The sequence below is a fragment of the Dermacentor albipictus genome, chromosome 2 (genome assembly GCF_038994185.2).
Source record: "Dermacentor albipictus isolate Rhodes 1998 colony chromosome 2, USDA_Dalb.pri_finalv2, whole genome shotgun sequence".
In the NCBI taxonomy this organism is placed as follows: domain Eukaryota; kingdom Metazoa; phylum Arthropoda; class Arachnida; order Ixodida; family Ixodidae; genus Dermacentor; species Dermacentor albipictus.
The window spans coordinates 104,951,372-104,970,566 of record NC_091822.1 but is presented as its reverse complement, the minus strand read 5'-3'; the positions used below and the strand labels follow the sequence as shown (position 1 = coordinate 104,970,566).

The window sequence follows — 19,195 nt, the reverse complement described above, 5'->3', positions numbered from 1 at the left end:
TGTTCTTTATTAGAAATGTTGCGGACCGGTGTGCCTTTTAGCGCAGCTTTTCATAAAACTCTATACAGCGCGCTAAAACGTAGGCGTAGGAACTCCCGCCTTCGCGTTCCCGACGAACAATTTACAACACTGAATTAATGGGCTGGACCTGCTCCGCGCGGGCGCTTGGCCGAAGGAAAGGAAAGTCATTCGTTTATCATCGTTTCATTTTGCATCCGCTATGTTCCCTGTGGTTCGCACTTTCACAGTCGTGCGAGTTATTGCCGGGACAGTCGGTTGGCTCACAACTAAATAGACAACTGTGCCATTAACACGACGGCTGCAAGAAAAGGCGTGGGTGGGAAGGTTAGCGTTCGTCCCGTCCTCGTTTGGCACACGAGAGGGCGTTCACCGGCGCGTCTGTGTAATTAGATAGCTTTAGTTTAGGAGACGCAAGCGGCTTGCGTACGCAAGGACTAGGGACTACGGTACTGCGCATGCGTGGACCTCTACGTCTGGGTCTGCACATGCGCAGTACCGTAGTCCCTAGTTCGTGCATACGCAGGCCGCTTGCGTCCCCTAAACTAATCTCTCTATTGAGTTTCAGCGAAGTGAGCGCGCGCCTAAGGGCACCTTGCACTGAAGCTTTTCCTAGCCGAGTGCAACATCAGAAAAAACCAGCCGAGCGAATGATGGAAGCCAAAATGGCAGCGACGCGATAAACATTGACCGTGACATGTTCAGTCTTTTATTGTGAGATCAGAACAAGCCCCAGTGCGCGTTCGCTCGGAACTCTTGAAATCGAGATTAGGGGTGGGGAAAATTTGCGAGTTTCAGCCGGAAAAAGCTCCGCGCGTAACCGCTCAGAAGAACGAAGATGCCGGGGTCTCGTCCTATCTTAATGACTGATTTTCTTCGCATCCCTAGCGGCCAGTGTCGGCAACGCTGGCATGATAAATGGAAGTGCAATAGCGCCCCCTGAACGTTGCAGAGTGCCTGACAGTTCTCATGCGTTCGCGTGTGTGACCGAGTGCTGCGCTGTACGGATGCGTTCTTCTTCTGACGCAGCCGTGCAGCGGTGGTAGCTTTGTTGTCGAGTCATTCACGCCGTAACACCGGTAGTCCCAGAAAAGAATGATCTTCCTCGCGTGGTTGGACGCAAAGATGTTCAACGGAAGCAAAATACACGAGAGCTCAAACCTGGCTTTTGCACAGCTACGCAGTGACATCACCACCCAATGTCTCAGGCTTATGGAAGCATTAACCCTGAATACGTCGGCTGACGTCCATGACAATAGGCAGAGCGAGAACTGGTGTTGCATGTGTCGGTACGGTAATGGCTTTGACTTTTTTCAAATGTAACGGATAGACGTCATCGTCAATAAAGTCGCGCGATGCTTACGACACGAAATTATAAGATAATTAAACCACGCAGATTGACTTGGACCACTTTATCGCACTGGACTTTCCAAGGTTCACCCGCGGGCGATGGCGTTCTGTTGAACATGACACCATGATGGGTTTGATTCCCGACCCCGCCATATTGAAGCACGTGAAATGTAAAAAAGAATGCTCGTCTACCCTACTCGTGGTCGAAGTTCGTCCAGAGCCCGTAATTACAACGTCCCACGAATACTCAGTGCGCAGTTTCGCGACGTCAAACCCAACATTTCTACGATTCCAAGAGTCGAGATTCAAATCGGGAAGCGGGGAAGAAAAAAGGAGTCGGGTAGGGCGGTGTTGCCCGCGCACGTTGCCGTAGACGGCGGAGAAGACGTGCGTTGATGTGAGCAGCCAGGCATCAGCGACGCAAGCCGCCTGCGGCGGCAGCTGCACAGGCAGCGTTAATAACCGCACGCCAGGATGAGTCTAGGATGCTGCTCGCTCGCCAGCCCGCCCTCTCACCGGCGACCGGCTAGCGTACGGCGCGAAGGAGGGTCAGCGTGAATCAATTTGGAGGCGGGGAGAAAGCAGCACCGGCGCGTCCCTTTTTCCTTTCCCCATCGTTCCCTCTCCTTTCCCGTTGCCATGGAAACAATCCGGGTCACGTGCCTCCATTCGGGAAAGAGGGAGCGACGCCGAACGAGAGGGCGAACGCGTCCGACGGAGCACGGGGCTGGTCCGGGCCTCTGGAAGGGCAAGGGGGGGTTTCATCCGAGCCGCGGAAGATGGCGCATTCCGTGGTCGAGCGGCCGCATCGACGGCAGACGGTAAGTTGCTCCCTGCTCCATTCCGATGCTCCCGAGGGCCTCGCGGGCTTTGCTCAAGCGCGCGCTCTCGCGCGCTCTTCTGCGCTCCGCGAATCGGGCGCCTTGGCACGGCTGGACGCGTGACTCCTCTGCGTCCGGCGCTTCCGCGACGTGCGACGAGGCTGGCGAGCTCGACGCGTGAATCACGTCCGTACCGCAGTTCGCCTTCGGTGTCTGACGATGCTGCATGGACTCGAAAAGGCCGCGGTGTAATGCAAGAGACACGCGATTACGTTTTACTGCATATCCTCATCTCCTACTTTTTTTTTTAAGCACGAGATACTTTTAACCTTGATAGGAAACGTTACAAAACGACTCGTTCTGTTATCCATCCTCAGTCGGTGTGAGTTGGTCTCGGGTATCGATGAGGCTGTCGTACGCGCAGTGCAAACAGCGTCAACTGTTTTCCAATATCACAATGCCACGACAATGTCCAAATCACGCCAACGCGTGCGGCCGCGAGACAATACTACGGGAGAGCAAAGCGCACTCGGCCAATTTCGATAAGACGTTTTCCTACTTCGATCTTCCACCCGCAACGAAATAACGGTGTATTTCTTTGTTCCCCATTATTCAGTCAACATCACGACGAGCAGCCTCAGTTTCAAGGTGCGCCGCTTGCTCTACGACAGAGAACGGCCGCGTCCTTTGTGCAAATGCAAAGCCTACGCGTAGGGTTAATCGTTCTATCTGCTTGTGGAGCAGACGCCATCCCTGCGCCTCATCCAAGTGCCAGTCGTCGCCTTCTGCGCGCCGATACAAATCCTTCGCTGCGCCGGTCGACCGTCTGCAGCTGCTCTCGGTACTTTCGGAATCAGACGGAGGAGGGAAGGCGGGGAGGAAAGCTCGTTTGGGAAAGAAGAACAAGACGGGACGTGCACGCCGCGTGAGAAGAGGAAACGCATCGATCGCCAAGAGGCACTGTCGTTTTGCCCGCAGGTTTTGTTCCATCAATTAGGCCACGCGCGGGGATTCATTCCCGTGTCGGGAGGTCTTAGGGAGGCGACAACGATGGCCACAATGCGCACGATGGGGAAAAAAGGGGAAGCGAGATGCGGCGTCTCTCGGTGTTTTGTTCCCGCGAGCGTGCGAAGTGGCGCACGCGGCTGCAGCAGAAGCGTCGAAGCGAGTGACAACGCGCGCGCACGATGATTAGATTCGTCTAACGTGGTTTGTTGTCGTGTCGAGAAAGCTGTAGCGACGTCATCCAGTCGCTGAATACCATTCACGGCAAGAGGCTGGAACGAGGGGGGAGGCGAGCTGATAACCATTTAACGCATGGAACGAGATTTTTATTCATGATATTTTTCTTTCGTGCTAGTGAGCAACGAGGGACTTCTTAAGAGAGTCGTGCTTCTATACGTAGGGCTTGCTGCCGCCACACTTTTGCTGCATGCTGCTTTAGTTACTTGGCGACGCATGCACATGACAGTGCCTCTACGAAGCTCGACGTCGTCACGCGTCAAAGATGCATGTTGACCGTATCTGCAGACAAACGTTAATTGGTCCACACTGACTTTACAAAATCCGTGATCAGTGGCTGGCACAAGCTTCTAGAGCATTGTTGCAAAGAGAACGATGAGGCGAGTTAATGATGGCTCCTTTGCGGTATTGTTTTGGCTCGTCGGTGACCACGTGCATTCCTGGACACGATCTTGAATCTTAGGTCTTGGGATCTTGGAGTGAGATAAAAAGACATTCCCGAATGTCACACATCTCGGGCGTCTCACGGCAACAAAATCTACCCAGTGCGTCGTCTAAATTTGCAGTTCAGGCGTAATTCTCAGTAGGCTGCGCATACTATCGGATATCTTCTGGCGTTTCGCCTTGTCATGACTTTCAATGGCAATATCTGAAGAAAAAAAAGAAAATCTAAGGACACCTAAGGACCCTTTGTGAGTTGTGAATGCGAAAGCAATATTGTCCACTTGAACGCCGCTGAGCGGTCCTTCGAATGATAAACTGCTCAGTATGGACAGCTTGGCTAGTTGGTTATGATTAGCATTGTGAAACATAGTTCCAGCGCACAATTGAACAAGGACGAGGAGAGAAAGACAACACGAACGCTGGTACGCTAGTACATTGGGCCCTTTCCCCCCTCCTCCTTTATGTGCAAAAAAATACCGGCGTTCGTGTTGTCTTTCTCTCCTCGTCCTTGTACCATTGTGCACTGGCACTATGTTTCACAATGATAAACTCCTCGCTGGCAAGCGAGCGCATTGCGACGCTTGGCGCACTTTGCATTCGCCTTACCGATGCGCCATTAGAATGCAGGCGAGAGCTTGCGCGTACAGGGAACGCGTGGGTAACACAGGCGTCCGAGAGCGAGACCGAGGATGATTTGGCACAACATTTGGGGTCGCGGCCATGCCCTCTCCCTTCACGCAGAACCTGGCGCACTACTGCAGCAGCAGACATTCCCTTTCGCCCGCCCTGCTCCGCCAAGGCGCGCTTGTGACGTGGTGCCTCAGCCAATGGGAATTTAGATGCTGCTGCAGGCGCCGGAAGCCGACTTTTTCGCTCAATGAGCCATTTGACGCTTTTGCATAAAAAAATGCTGACGAGTAACTTTTATACGTGCCTCCTGCGTACACTTTTTTCGATAGACTGTTATGACCTTTAGAGTCTAGATCATGTTCATAAGACAAGTAATTGTCGTTCCCAATGACTCTGCACGAAAGCGGCACCGATAAAATTATTCTATGGAGTGTTTCCCTTGCCCATCGTCAACTGACGGTAAGCAGTTCCTTAGACCGCTAGGCAGCTAGGGAGATAACGCGTTTCAAGTCCGTTCTTATTATCGAATAATGTGTGTTACGAATGTGAAAAAGCTTTTTTTACAATATAAATGCGACAGTTAGATTATGAAGCCACCACAGTTATGTACGTCGAGAGATTGACAGTATCTTTAGGCTTGTTCTCATTGAAACAATTTACTTTTCTTTTGTCTAAGCACAATTACGCATATTTAATATTGTGTGGCACATGCTATTTGCTACATTCTGGTTTTTTCATGTCGTCTTGCGCTGTTCTAAATGCGCCGGCCGGCTGCTTTCCTTCGTTTTCGACAACACAGTGGCTTAGATCGAATTAGTGCCAATTTTCATGAAAACTGATGACACGAATACCCAAGATCGCTTCCACAAAGTTAGGCATGCATCGAACCTTACATATGGTATGGAGAACTTCAGAAATGTCCTACGAAGCAATTTTAGCAATAAGCTTTTGCTCGGGCTGAACTCTGATTTCCCTATAGAAATATGCGTAAAAAGGAAATGCTGACGTTAGACAACTGTTGCACCGAGCTAAATAAAATTTGTTGAACTTGAGACAGAAAGGTACATTCTAGCAATTGTAACAAGCAGGATTTTGAGTTACGACAAAGAATGTTTGTTTATTAAAATTTGTCGGAAATCAGTAATTAAAATAAGGAAACCTTAACTCGTATTGCTGCGCCAAAAGCAGATATTGCAGTTCTGTAAATTGCATCCATTAAAGAAGCGGAAGTGGCCGGATTTATTATCAGTTTAGAGCTTGCGTAAAGTTATTACAATGCTTGCGAGGGTTCTGCAAATATCGTACTCACAAATGAGCGGAAATTTTCAGAGCAGCATATAATGCATGTTTCTTTAAATCATTACATATATTATTAGGTGCAGTTTACAAGACCGTGATATTGTCTCTTATGACCGAGTTACAGAGCTGTAAACTTGATGCACGAGTTCTTGAAACATTGCACTTGTCAAAATTTCTCCCGCATAGTTGAGGGCGTAAATTGAAAATGCGCTTCCCACAGTTACTAGATTTTAGTTTAGCTTTTAGAATGCAACAACCCAATCCACATTAAAATGAGCGCAGTAGTTGCCCAAAACGTTTTTTACTGCGTTTACATGTACTCAGATAAGAGCTTCCGGTCTAAAGTTTCTTCTTAAGAAGGCTAGGAGATCATGTGAAACAAAGAGGCTCAAATGGAAACGAAACAACAAAAAAATGTGAGGAGGCCATGGCAGTCCAGGGTACTTCAGAAGGACACGTTATGCCTCGTTGAAAGCCAGTGCTATTTATTTTAAAGGGAGCCTAAAAAGATTTCGATTCTTTTGTACAAGTTTACTTAGCCGTCAGGGTATATCCTTCTGATCATTAGGTGACACATTTAGGAGCTCCGCGTAAAGCGTCTAATTTATTGTAAGTTTTTAAACATGCGCCTCGCTAGCTATCGCAGCGGCGCTGCTCCCCTAAGTTTTCAGCCACCCCATCCCGATTAACGCGTCTGGCCCAACTGACGTCATTTGGGTCAGCTATCCAATTGGCTAACCAGGGCACGTCATCGACAAGTTTTTTAACTTCATGGTGAAGAGAGGTTGTTCGTAAAATTTGGAATGTTGGTTGTTTTGATTCTTTATAAAGAAAGGCAACAGACACAGAATACACGACGAAAATTTATCACTACACTCAAGCACTATTTGGTCCACTATTGCGGACCAAATTAGGTTGTTTCACTCACTCACTCACTCACTCACTCACTCACTCACTCACTCACTCACTCACTCACTCACTCACTCACTCACTCACTCACTCACTCACTCACTCACTCACTCACTCACTCACTCACTCACTCACTCACTCACTCACTCACTCACTCACTCACTCACTCACTCACTCACTCACTCACTCACTCACTCACTCACTCACTCACTCACTCACTCACGGCACACAGCAAGTGTCGTCTGTTCGTGTTTACAGCGTGCTCCGTATTGACGTGAGCTGTGCGGTCAGTGTTGATCTCAAACTGTCTTTTTGCGAGCACCAAGGTTGGCCGTTGCTGCGTTGTGGGCTGAAAACGCAGCTGTTCGCGATATGTCGAGTTACGACATCGTGTCCCTCTGCAAGGCAGCAGACGAGCGCAGTGGCAGCAGCGCATCCGACTGTCAGAATGCGATCGGCGCCAGTATTTGCGCATTTACGGCCGTCACTTCAGAGCTGTAGCGTGTCTGGTATTAAGGTAAACGCAAGCGGACGTCACTTTTGAAACGATGGAAAGGGCAGAAACTCAACCGAAGGCTCCGAAAAAAGATCGCGGAGCTCAACAGAACTATAGAAGATCACTGCCAAACCTTGAGCAGACAACAGTGGGATGAGGTCTGCAATTCTGTGGATGGCCAGATGAGAGTTGGAGCTAAATGGAACCTACTCAAGCATCTGCTGGATGATACCAATACCAAGTCAAACCAAAGACAAGTGATAGCGAAGGTTCTACACCAGGCATCACAATCAGAGACATTGCAGACCGTACTCGACAGATTAGCTCGCAAGTATCTGCCACTGGGCAACTCGAGTGACGAAGACTATCCCCCCTACAAAGGCTCATCTTGCCCCGAGCTAGATAACCCCTTCAAGGCATGCGAGGTAAGGGAAGCTCTCCAGCATCTAAATGGCAGGTCTGCCCCTGGTCCTGATGGCATCCCCAACCGCGCCCTCCGAAACCTGGACGACTGCTCTATAGAATGGTTGACAGAGGAGATTAATGGAATATGGGAACGAGGGGTTGTCCCGGAGTCCTGGAAAATGGCCTCGGTCATCCTCATTCCAAAGCCTGGAAGACCCCCGAGTCTCTCAAACCTCAGACCCATTTCCCTCACGTCCTGCGTGGGGAAAGTAGCGGAACATGTCATACACAATCGAATTTCTAAGCACATCGAGAAACAAGGATTGTTTCCGTACAACATGATCGGCTTTCGTCCGGCCCTGTCAACGCAAGACGTCATGAAACTCATCAAATGTCAAATCATTGACAACACCACAAGAGATATAAGAGGCATCCTAGGCTTAGACCTAGAGAAAGCCTTTGATTATGTATCCCATGCTCACATTCTGAACTCCATCTCAGAGCTCAATTTGGGAGACGCCTTCCACAGATACATCAGCTCGTTCCTACGGGATCGCAAGGCCACGCTCAAAATCGGTGACCTCAAGTCCGACAATTTCAGTTTGGGCCCCAGAGGCACGCCACAAGGTGCGGTAGTCTCACCACTGCTTTTTAACATCGCCATGACGAAATTATCGCAAAGACTCTCCAACATAGAAGGGATCAATCATACGCTCTACGCTGATGACATCACAATCTGGTGCACCGGAGGAAGCGAGGGAGCTGTTGAATTAGGCTTACAGGAGGCTGTAGATCAAACAGAGCTGTACCTGGAAAATACGGGGCTTAGATGCTCCCCGAGCAAGTCTGAGCTCCTCCTCTACAGGCCAGTCAGGAGAGGCCCCAAACCTAGAGGATGGAAACCGTTGTCTGAAATAAACATCAAACTCCACACTAAAGGCGGCTGTACCATCCCCAGAGTAGACACCATTCGGGTCCTTGGCATGTTCATCGAATCGAATGGCAGTAATAATACTACGCTCAACAAGCTGACAGCCAAGACTGAGAACATGATGAGACTCATCAACAGAGTCTCGAATAGGCATGGAGGCTTAAAGGAAGACAACCTCCTCCGGTTGTTCCACGCCTTCCTCATGAGTCATATTGTTTATGTGGCCGCCATGCACAACTGGTATAACTCCGAGAAAAAACGATTAAACACTCTCATCAGAAAAAGTATTAAAAAAGTACTAGGCATTCCGTTACGGGCGAGCACGGACCTCCTTATGCAACTAGGAGTGCACAACACCTTGGACGAGATAATCGAGGCCCAGGAGTCAGCCCAACTGGCCCGTCTATCCTGTACCCCGGCTGGAAAGAAGATCCTGGCAGTTCTTGGGATCAACCCTATCCTCATGGAAGAGCGGAAATATGAAATATCAGACAATCAAAGGAACAACATACGAGTTGCACCGTTTCCCCGTAATGTTCATCCTCGACACAACGTAGGCAGACGCAGGGCAAGAGCCCTCGCCCTCCTCAAGCGTACCAAAGACGATCCTTACTCGGCATGTTTTGTCGACGCAGCCCAATATGGACAGTCGTCTAACTTCGCCATTGCCCTCGTTGATCACAACGGACAGATAGTGAATGCGGCTTCCCTGAAGTGCTCAACACCAACCAGAGCGGAGCAGGTCGCAGTTGCTATAGCACTCCTAGACAACAGCAGATCACAAATATTCACTGATTCGAGATCGGCGGTCAGGGCTTTCGCTTCAGGATCCATCGCTGAGGAGGCTCACAAGATTCTCAAGAACAAGATAATCTCTCCGCACACCATCACGTGGTTTCCGGCTCACCTCGACCCCCAGCTTGACTCGTTTCCCAATCTTAATGACATTGCCCACTCCCAAGCGCGCGCACTAACCCACCGCGCGGGAGCAAGATTGAGCTCAGACTCTGGGGTTCTCGAGTTTCGGGACACTCTCACTACTTTCAGCGAAATTACTATGCACTATCACCTGGGTAGGAGGACTTACCCTCCCCCTCACTGCAAACTGGCTAGACCTCTGGCGTCCACTTTACGCATGCTTCAGACGCAGTGCTATCCGAACCTGGCCCTTTTTCACATGATCACTCCAGAGGCTTTCAGCTCTACTTGCCCCGACTGTGGGGCTGTTAGCAATCTCGAACACATGCTCTGGCGATGCCCCTCGTTACAGGGACCCAATCGCATCACAGAACAAGAGTGGAGCTCTGCCATCCGGAGCTCGGAATATGCACATCAAACTTGGGCTGTCCAGAGAGCCCACGATGCGGCGGTTAGGCTCGGCCTACCAGTCCCCACGTGGGAGCGGCCCGCAGCTCTGCCCTAGGGCAAAGCGTCTCAGGACCTTGCCATTAAAGTTCTTTGTCTGTCTGTCTGTCAGCGGACTGGGTGCTTTACCGGACGAGTGGAAGGCGCAGACGTAAACGTTGCAGCCACCTGGTGGCACAGAGCTCAACCAGACACACACAGAGCTAATAATAGCAGTAACCAAGTGTATTCTGCTTTCCTGCGGCTGTAAATTTTCGGCAGGAGCGTAATCGTGAACACATTGTCTTTTTAAATGTTTGAAATGTTTTGCACTTGGTTACAGCAACAGTAGCTCTGCGTTTGGTTGGTTAAGTTCTGCGCCACCAGGTGGCTACATCGTGTAGACCGCTCAGGCCACTCACGTTTACGCTAAAGCCCTTTCAACCAAGCGGCAATAGTATGGTGGTGCTTTGGTTTACACCACGGCCCATCCTCCAAAACACCCAGCTCGTCTGCGGTTAAGGGAAGGCCGCACACGCTCGGCGCTGCGACAGAACGCCCGCAACGCACGCGCTGCTTGGACAGCACTCGCGGGGGATCGACGGCCAGGCGGCTAGCGCAGAGGCTGGAGGGGCTTCGCGCGCCGGCTCCAAGACAACCGGAAGTAGACGACACGTCACATCATGACGTGGTGCCAGTGAAGGCGGAGCTTAGCCCTGATCCCTCGGTGAACGAGCTGAGGAGGAAAATCATGGCTAGGGAGGAGTGTAACTTGTAATCGTCCGTAGCTCTGTTATTAAGAGAGGCTTCACTTATTGCGGCGCTTATGTTTTGATTAGTTGCACCCTACGCGTCTACAAAATTTCTCCAAACCGTTTCAGGGGCCCTACAGCTAAGGCAACAATCCAAAGCAAAACATTGTGCTTGTTGTATTCATCCTTTCCGCTACGCTGTCGTCGTCAAGTCGTGCTGACGGTGTCTTTAAGTCATCTTCAAGTCGTCTTCAAGTCATCGTCAATTCGCATTGGTGGTGTTGTTGCGCCGCCGTCATTAAGACGCGCTTAAGTCGTCTTTAAGTTTAAGTCGGCAAGTCATCGTGAGATCGAACTCGTCATGTCGTCGTCGTCAAGTCGTGGTAATGTCGGCTATAGGTCATTGTCAAGTCGTTTTCATGACGTCTTCGTGTCGTCTTCACATCGTCGCTGTCAGGCCTCCCCGAGATTCCCAGCCTCTCCATCGCCACATGGCGAAGAGAAAGAAAACTTTGCCTCCCCAACGCGACCAGCGGTTCGAACTCGTGCTCGTTATACAACGCGTGATTGAGAGCCGGGCGCACTAGCCATTGCACAGTTTTGGAGCTTGTGTTGGGTTTTGCGCGCCACGCAGACTTTGAGAGTGGCCGCGACTGCGCACGGAGTCTAACGCAGGCAGCGCTGTAGTGGACGAAGGCGACGTTGCCTGCGGTGAAAAGAAGCAATCCTGCATAATGTGTACCAGCCACACGACGAGGAAAAAAAATTCCAAAGGAAAGTCGTTTCACAATATCGGCAGCCGCCGTGAGAACATTCTGCTATTGGAGTAAATGGGTTCAGAGTTGGGGAAGCATATGAAATCGGCTGATCTCTCTTTTTTTTTATTGATGAGGAATGGCGCTCGGCGTTGCTGGTATGACATTGTAGGAGAGTGCTAGATAGGGCGAGTCGAAAAGGAAGGACGCGCTCGTATTGTGTAGTCCCCATCGTTTTCAGCGCTTGAAACCCTCTAGAACGTTTTTTTTATGCGAAGCATATTACGAGAGCTCAACCCAGCTCCTCAGGCGCGGCGGTGTCGCCTTCAATACCACGTGACACCGTTACGTCACGACAGAGGAGAAACGGTGCTCCAGCTCGCGCCGTCGCTCGCGGCGTCGCGGCGGTATTGGCCTCGAGCTCCACCACTGGAAAAGCTGGCGCCACCGTCGGCGTGACGTGCAATTAGGGATCACGTGGACATAGCGGTCGCGTCGGCTGCTTCGGGAGCGCCGAAGCGAGCTGAAAACGAGTTTAAATTCCCTCGTACGCTGCGGTCCTCATTTAGTGGCGAAATTTTCCCGCTTCGAGTGTCTCCTTTACAACACTTGAAAGCACTACAATAGGTAGTGGCTGCCTTTGAAGGCGCGCAACATGGTAGGCTACTGCTCGGTGCCGCAGTGCCGGACTGACGCAACGGAGCCCGGTGTCAGCCTTATTCACACGTAGCCGCAGGACAAGAAGCTGCGTGGAGCTTGGCTCGCGAAACATAAAACCGGCAAACAGTCATCGGCTACAACTCGGGTATGCAGCAAACACAGACGCGAGGAAGATTTCTGCTACGGCGCCGGGTCTGCGATGTTCGGGAAACGCGCACTGAGACGCTCGCCCGAGTCCGCTGACGGTTTGGTAACACATGACTTGGTAACTAATAACATGACGGTTTGGTCTCTGAACTTGTCGATGCTATAGATACTGGCAAGTTCACTGGAGTGGAAAGGGAGCGGTAAGAAGCACATTAAAAAAAGCATGGCATTATGGATTAATGCACTGGATTACAAAAAAAGAAGCAGCGGGAAATCGCACGCTGAGAATACCGATAAACATACAGTGCGGCGCAACTCGAGAAATAATATTGAAACGTCCAAGAATTTAGAAGAAAAAAAAAAACATTGAATCGTCCCGACGGCACATCACAGTCCCCTCCCCGTAGGCGTCGAAGCCTCTACAACGAAATTATTTTTGAATAGCTCTGATAGCGCCCACGCAACAATGGTTGCTTGTATACTGTCAAATGCTCATATTCTGCGGCCTAAAGCTCATGGCACGGCGCGAAAACGCGCGCGCGGTGAAAGCGAAACAGTATCGCGGACAAGCATGCAGACGCGCAGTCGGTCGCTGCGAATCTGTGCGATCGCTGCATTGAGGCTTCGTTCTATTACGCTCCATTTAGTTATAAAAACACTATAAGAACATATTTCACATAGTTTGCTCTCAGCGTTTACCTACCTTTCACGCAAGAAGCCGGTTGGGGAGGCTCCATCGCGGTGACCGGGCGCAGTGGCGTTCACTGTACGTATTCGGTAAAGAGATAGCGGCTGTAAACGATTCTGTGCTTTCAGTTTGCCCAAGATTTTTGTTTAGACAGTAAAAAACACCTCTCGTTTCGAAAGCACTTACAGAAATGCCCGGGAGAGCTCGCGCATGGTGTTTTCAGTGAGCGCTGACAGCAAAACCTATGAGGAGCGTGCCACGTGATCCCTCATACTACGCCAGCGAGGCGCTTCCGATAGATGGCGACTCCGTAACTCCTCGCCGCCAATATAAGCAGCTGCGCTTGCCTCTGCTAGACACTCACGAGGTGAGATGCCTCCTGGAGACAGAGCTGCTCGTTGGAATGAGAAGCGAAGGTTGCGGCGTGCTACAGAGACTGATTTTCTAGGTGGTTTTGGCTCAACTCTTGCAAGATGGGCTGGGTGGGAATCGAACCAGGGTGTCCGGAGTGTGAGACGGAGACGCTACCACTGAGCCACGAGTACGATGCGTCAAAGCGGCACAAAAGCGCCTCTAGTGAATGCGGTGTTGCCCTAGAAACGAGCTGTTTCTAAGGCTCAGGCGTGCGTCGCTTGCTCAGGCGCACATTTCGTTGCCGCGCCGAACGCTGCGTTGCTCGACGCTCACCGCGTCCAATGCGGGACGCGTAGTCGCTGCGCTGTAGCCCATTGTCTTACACCCCTTGGCGGGTCGATGGGAACGCTGTCGCGTTCCACTCTTGAAGGCGAAGCAGAGTAACGCATGAGTTGTTTCTTCGTCTAGCCGAACCAAATATAGCCAAGCAACAGCAGTTCACCAGGCTAAACAGTGTTTCAACAACTAATATAAAGGCTAGTATGCTTCGCATCCTGGGCTTAACCTTAGCTAAGCCACAGCCATTTTTTTTAATGTCACGCTTTCTTTGCCTAGCTACCCGCGATTTGGCGTGTAGTCGTTTATATGCTGTCTCGCCGAGTAGAAGCTATTGCTCAATAACGAAAGAAAATTACGTGTCCAATGGTCGGTTTTGCACGCGGTCCTGCCAACGCTCCAATCCGCTGCTCTACTCATTTGGTCACAGACGCAATCCTAGAAAGGCCAAATAACGCCCTTGCCATCTTCCGCCATGATGCAAGCAAGCACTGTGACGGGCTTGCACCAATTCACACAGTGCACGGAGGAAGCCACGTTTATATGTATATTGCACCACGCTATATTTCGATCAATGACTTAATTCCAGAGAGAGAGAGAGAGGGGGGGGGGTAGCGAAAACTTTATTTTGAAACGATGACACATTGGTCCACGACACGCGTCGTCGGAGTCCAGCTTAGTCCCCGGTAGTGGTACCGAGCCGAGCTGTACTCAGATACGAATGGCTTGCTCCCACAATACTTATCCTCTTAAGACCTCTAAACGTGACCTGGGACCATGGCCTCGCATATCGCTGCTACAAAAGGCCACAAAAGCGCTGCTGCGATATTTGAAAGCGACCGGATTGACTGAGCGCCTGTGATTCGTACTGAGTGACCGACTGATATCTCCAGTGGACTTTCTCTTCTTTTCATCTTTCCGTCCCCCTTTCCCTTTCCCCAGTGTAGGGTAGCCAACCGGGCGCAGTCCTGGTTAATCTCCCTACCTTCCTTTTATCATTTTCTCTCTCTCTCTCTAAACGTGACGAAAATAGCACTAACTTCATGTGGACATCTTTGGCGGCTGCCTGAACTCCCCTCCGCCACGCTAAGTGCACTTATCCAGAGAAGCTAAATTTTCGAGGGAAGCCATTATCAGATGGAGGGCTTCAACATGCGGAGCCCTATGTGCTTTTAACGAATTGCTCGTCTAACTGGTTGAGGCAAGGCGCAGAGCTGTCAAGTCCAAGTCACATCGTGCTCGCTTTTACTCCTTTGGCAGCCACAAAAGTTTACTTTTTTTGCCTGGAACAATAAACTTAGTTTTGTTCATTGGAACAATTACAGCGCATTTGTATGGGCAGGGTTTACTCTAGCCCTGCAGAATCTTTCTGAGGCTCGGCTGTCATCCGATTCTTTGTTGAAGGTTTGCTTGTTTCTTTGGGTGTTCTTTGTTTAAGCACCCTTGCATTTTTCTGTTTCCGTTGCCCTTTCTTGAGTGCAGATTCTTGGAGATTGGACCAGCTCTTCGAAAAACGGCTGCCTTGACGATGGTTGCCGTATTTCTGTCCTGACCAAGTAATTTTTTTTCGTAAGAGTGATCGTACTTAAGAGGATTGAAATTGGCAGACTGTGCGACCTCTGCTTCCACAGCTTTAGCGTGAGCGTGGTGTGGTCTCAGCCCACTTCCTGATGGCGGTAGGGAACACGAGAACCTGATGGTCGTATAAATCGCTTAACATGCGAAGGCTACCCTAAGAGAAACCTTTCACAGATGTGTGTAAATTTGCGTTTATGAAGTCGCAGGGGTCTGGCTTGCGGCGTTCCGAAATTTGCTGAATATGTGACCAACGCTTCGCTGTGTCTGTTGCTATGGCCTGTGCATTGTCCCCTGTCTGCCTTTTAACTCTCTGGCTATATATATGTGTATGTACGTGTATGCGTGCGTGAGTGCATGTGCGCGCTTTCTTACTACGTCATGTTTGTGGTTCTTCCGGCGTGTGTCCTGTATGTTGCGCTGTTTGCTGGGACGCGTTCCGAAACAGCCTATACCTTTGTTAGTTTGCCGATATATTTCTTCAATTCCTTCGCCATTAACTAACCTCTTCTTCACGAGGGATAAGCCTATTGGCGTGAGCGTACACGCTGGACTTAGATCAGGCCCGTAGATAAACGCAATCAGTTTGCAATGCGGGAAAGGTCATCAACTATACTGATGCTCCGTGGTCAGTGATCTTGATTGAAACCCAACTCTGACCTTTATAATACTCTCGCTGACCACGTGAGCTACGAGTTATTTTTTTTTTCGATGACTTAGACGTGCCAGCTGAGTTGGGAGCTCCGAAAGTTTACTTTTAAGTGCATCCGAGGTTTTACCGAAGTATCCGACACGTCGTATTAAGCAGACTTGATTCGTCAACTGCTTTGCATACGCTTTCGAGCAAATAGGCGATCGTGATGTCGTCTGTCCTAGGTCACTCATGGGCAAAGTTGTTGTCAGTATACCCCTTGTATTTCGAGTATTCGGTCCACATACTGTTTCGTTGTTGCACGAGCAAAGTGGCATATGTCTTAATGTTTCTTTCGCGGGCACATTTTGGTTATGATTGCTGAAAACGAAAAGCATGTGACAACCATTGGCAGGCTATATTAGGCAAAAAAAAGTTGCCCTCCACATCACCGAAAACAAATGTGGAAAACAGAATCAATCAATCAATCAATCAATCAATCAATCAATCAATCAATCAATCAATCAATCAATCAATCAATAAAAATTGGAACTATGTCATTGCGTATCAGAAGATTACACGATCACGAATATATGATTACGTGGTACTCCATTGAAAATTTTCAAATGAATATGCATCCAATGATAATTGATAACTATAGCCTTGCCAGCAGCCAGTGGCGTAGCCAGAAATTTCCTTCGCGGGGGCTCACGTTGCAGCTCTGCCGCCTCGTTATGGAATCTGTTGAGGGATCAAACACATGAATAATAACTGCATTGCATTGCCAAATATGCTGCAAACGAATCTGAACGCTATGTACGCACTGTGAAGACAAGTAAAATATGTATTTTTTCATGAAAGGATATACTCGTATGTCCAAAACATTGTACCCGAAATAACTTATATCAATGCTTCCATGTTTTTTTTTGTCTATTTAATAAGTAAAGAAAATATCACACGAAGTTTAGAACTATATCAGTTCGAAACCAGCAAAGCAGTGCATGCCGCTGACATGAAAAATGTAAAGGCTATGAAATGAACAAGTCGAGGACAAATATTTTAATTAAACTTTGTCATTCAAGAACCATGTTTACACATTTGTACAAATGAAATGGCCAGGGAAAAATCTAAATGACGCTGTTCTTTATTCCAATCTATTGCGCCAGAGCAGCTGTCACCGGGCGTGTATTGTGAGTAATTGCACCGAAATTATAGTCGCAACAGAGAGCCCATACAAAACGCAAAAGCTTTGCAAAATACACGAGGGCGAGTCAAAGTCAAATGAAAGTGAGCCTATGAGAATATATGACAAATATAGTGTACTTTATTTAAAAGTAGTCTCCATGACCATTTAGACACTTGTCCCACTGACTAACGAGTCGCGTGATTCCGGTCTCATAGAATTCCTTGGGTTCCACCCCCCTCACCCCCCCCCCCCCCACCGGGCTACGCTCTTGCCTACAGCGTGTAATCTATAACTGTGCTTTTATACTCTTCCCCACAAGAAACAAATTTTGTGCAGGCTGCGCCGACGTTACCGTCTGTAGTTGCAGTCTTAAGCAGAGTGCGAAGTGGTACGCTTCTGTGTTTTCCCGAAAAGCGACACGCCGTCATAGCCGAGAGAGATCCGACGTAGTGCGCGTGTTTATACTGCGCAGGGAGGGAGAACATACGCGCGGTCGTTGAAAGTAACAGCGCGGAGCAAGTAGTGAAACGACACCGCGTGCTTTCCCGTTGTCTTTTCTCTGTTTTTTATTTATTTATTCTTTAAGTACAAGGCTATGCATAGGAAGGATGTGCCCACTGCAATGTGATGGCGAACGTTAAAGCACTCGTTCTAGCGTTCGTGCTGACTTGGTTTATCCCGGTTGCCAGCGAGATCCCGACAACGCAATGGACAAGCAAAGAGACCGTGACGCTTTGCGCGCCTTGTGATTGTTTGGGCCATAACGTTCCCTACAATAATTGCTAGAGACAACTGGTGGCGCTATAGTGTCTACGGGGGTGGCGAGCAGGGTAGTTCCGCTTGTTTAAGAATGGCGGTTTAGTACATGCTTTTGCTTGAACTTCATCCTTCTGGCCTTAAACGGCTTCGCGACTTAGCAAAGCGATCGATTTCGAGTAAGTACTGTGCAATAAACAATTATTTAAGCAAGCGTTCTTAAAATTGTCCGACGCCGCAATTTGAACGCAGGACCTCGCTACGCCATAGACGCATGGACAAGTGGAACCACTGCAATTATCAGTGATTATGCGCGTTCGCAGAGTTTTGTTGCGTTCGGTATTTAAAAAAAGAAGCATGCTATAGCTTATCTTGAAGTTTATGCCAATAAAGGCTCCTAAATCTAAGTAAACGAAGCCACAAGAAGGCACAATGTGACGAGGATGAAGGTAAGGCAAATCCATGTACTTCCCATATTTCTGGCACTGAAGGATCTAAAGCGCCAGAGTTCCTTCTCGTAATTATTGTCGGAAACTCCATCGTATCGGTCTCGTTGCTTATAGGCCCTCCTGTTCTCTGGCGCCGTGTTTGAAGCACTAGTTTTCTTTTGGTTTTTCATTTACTTACATTTAAAAGCATTCATTTCTTCCCACGTGAAGCAGCGTTAAGGACGAAAAAAAGCACCCGGAAGCCGAGCCCAAGTGGTTACGTTTGAAACGCATGTGATGGAATAGTTAATGAGACCGCATGGTTGAAAGGGTAGCAGGAAAGACGGCAGGGAGAGAAAAGGGGTGCACGTGGCCAGGAGACGGATGATGATGAAAGAGCGGCCGAGCTAGCTAGCGCCTGCGTTGCGTTCAGCCTGCATTGTTCCCATTAAAGGAAAACTGACACAAAAATTCGAAGTCAAGTTAACGTGCGAGATCGATTTATGTGGGCCCGCACACACATCGTCTGCAAAATATAAACGCCGAATATAGCTTAGAACATATTTAAAGTCAATCTTAAAGTGCGCGTGCGTGCAGCCAACTGCAAAACGTAGCACCTCGCGAGATCGACATCGAGCATTTTCAGCACTTCTATATTCTTTCAGATTTCTCTTTTTTTTTTCGAGAGAGAGGGGACGGGCTTTTATTTTTGTTTGGTCTGCGAAGAGTAGTAGCTAGCGGCAGTAAAAGCCACACACCTATCTTGTACATCCTTGTAAATTCGTATCTAAAGAAGGAAAATGACACGGATACCCACGAGCACGTATACATATAGATATATAAAGCTATTTACAAAGTCTCGGTAAGTCCTGCAGTATGCGAAAATACTTCAAGCGATTTCGTTGCGCGCAAAGCGCGGGTGGTGCCTTACTGCGGGTCAAAATTATGTCGCAGTTCCGAGCTCGAGTCACGTTACTGCGCCGCCTTCGGAAATTTCCTGCCTGACCAGTAACAACTCTGTTGTCACGCAAAACTTGT

General features: G+C 49.2%; 1 protein-coding gene across 1 annotated transcript in view; it reads left to right on the top strand.

The window, feature by feature from the left end:
* Positions 1-1,921: 1,921 nt before the first annotated feature.
* Positions 1,922-19,195, top strand: part of LOC135919506 (ras-like protein family member 10B) — a 110,520-nt gene continuing 93,246 nt past the window's right edge. The window contains exon 1 of the mRNA XM_065453379.1: positions 1,922-2,189. The gene's annotated coding sequence lies outside the window, so the exon portion shown is untranslated. The remainder of the gene's footprint in view (positions 2,190-19,195) is intronic.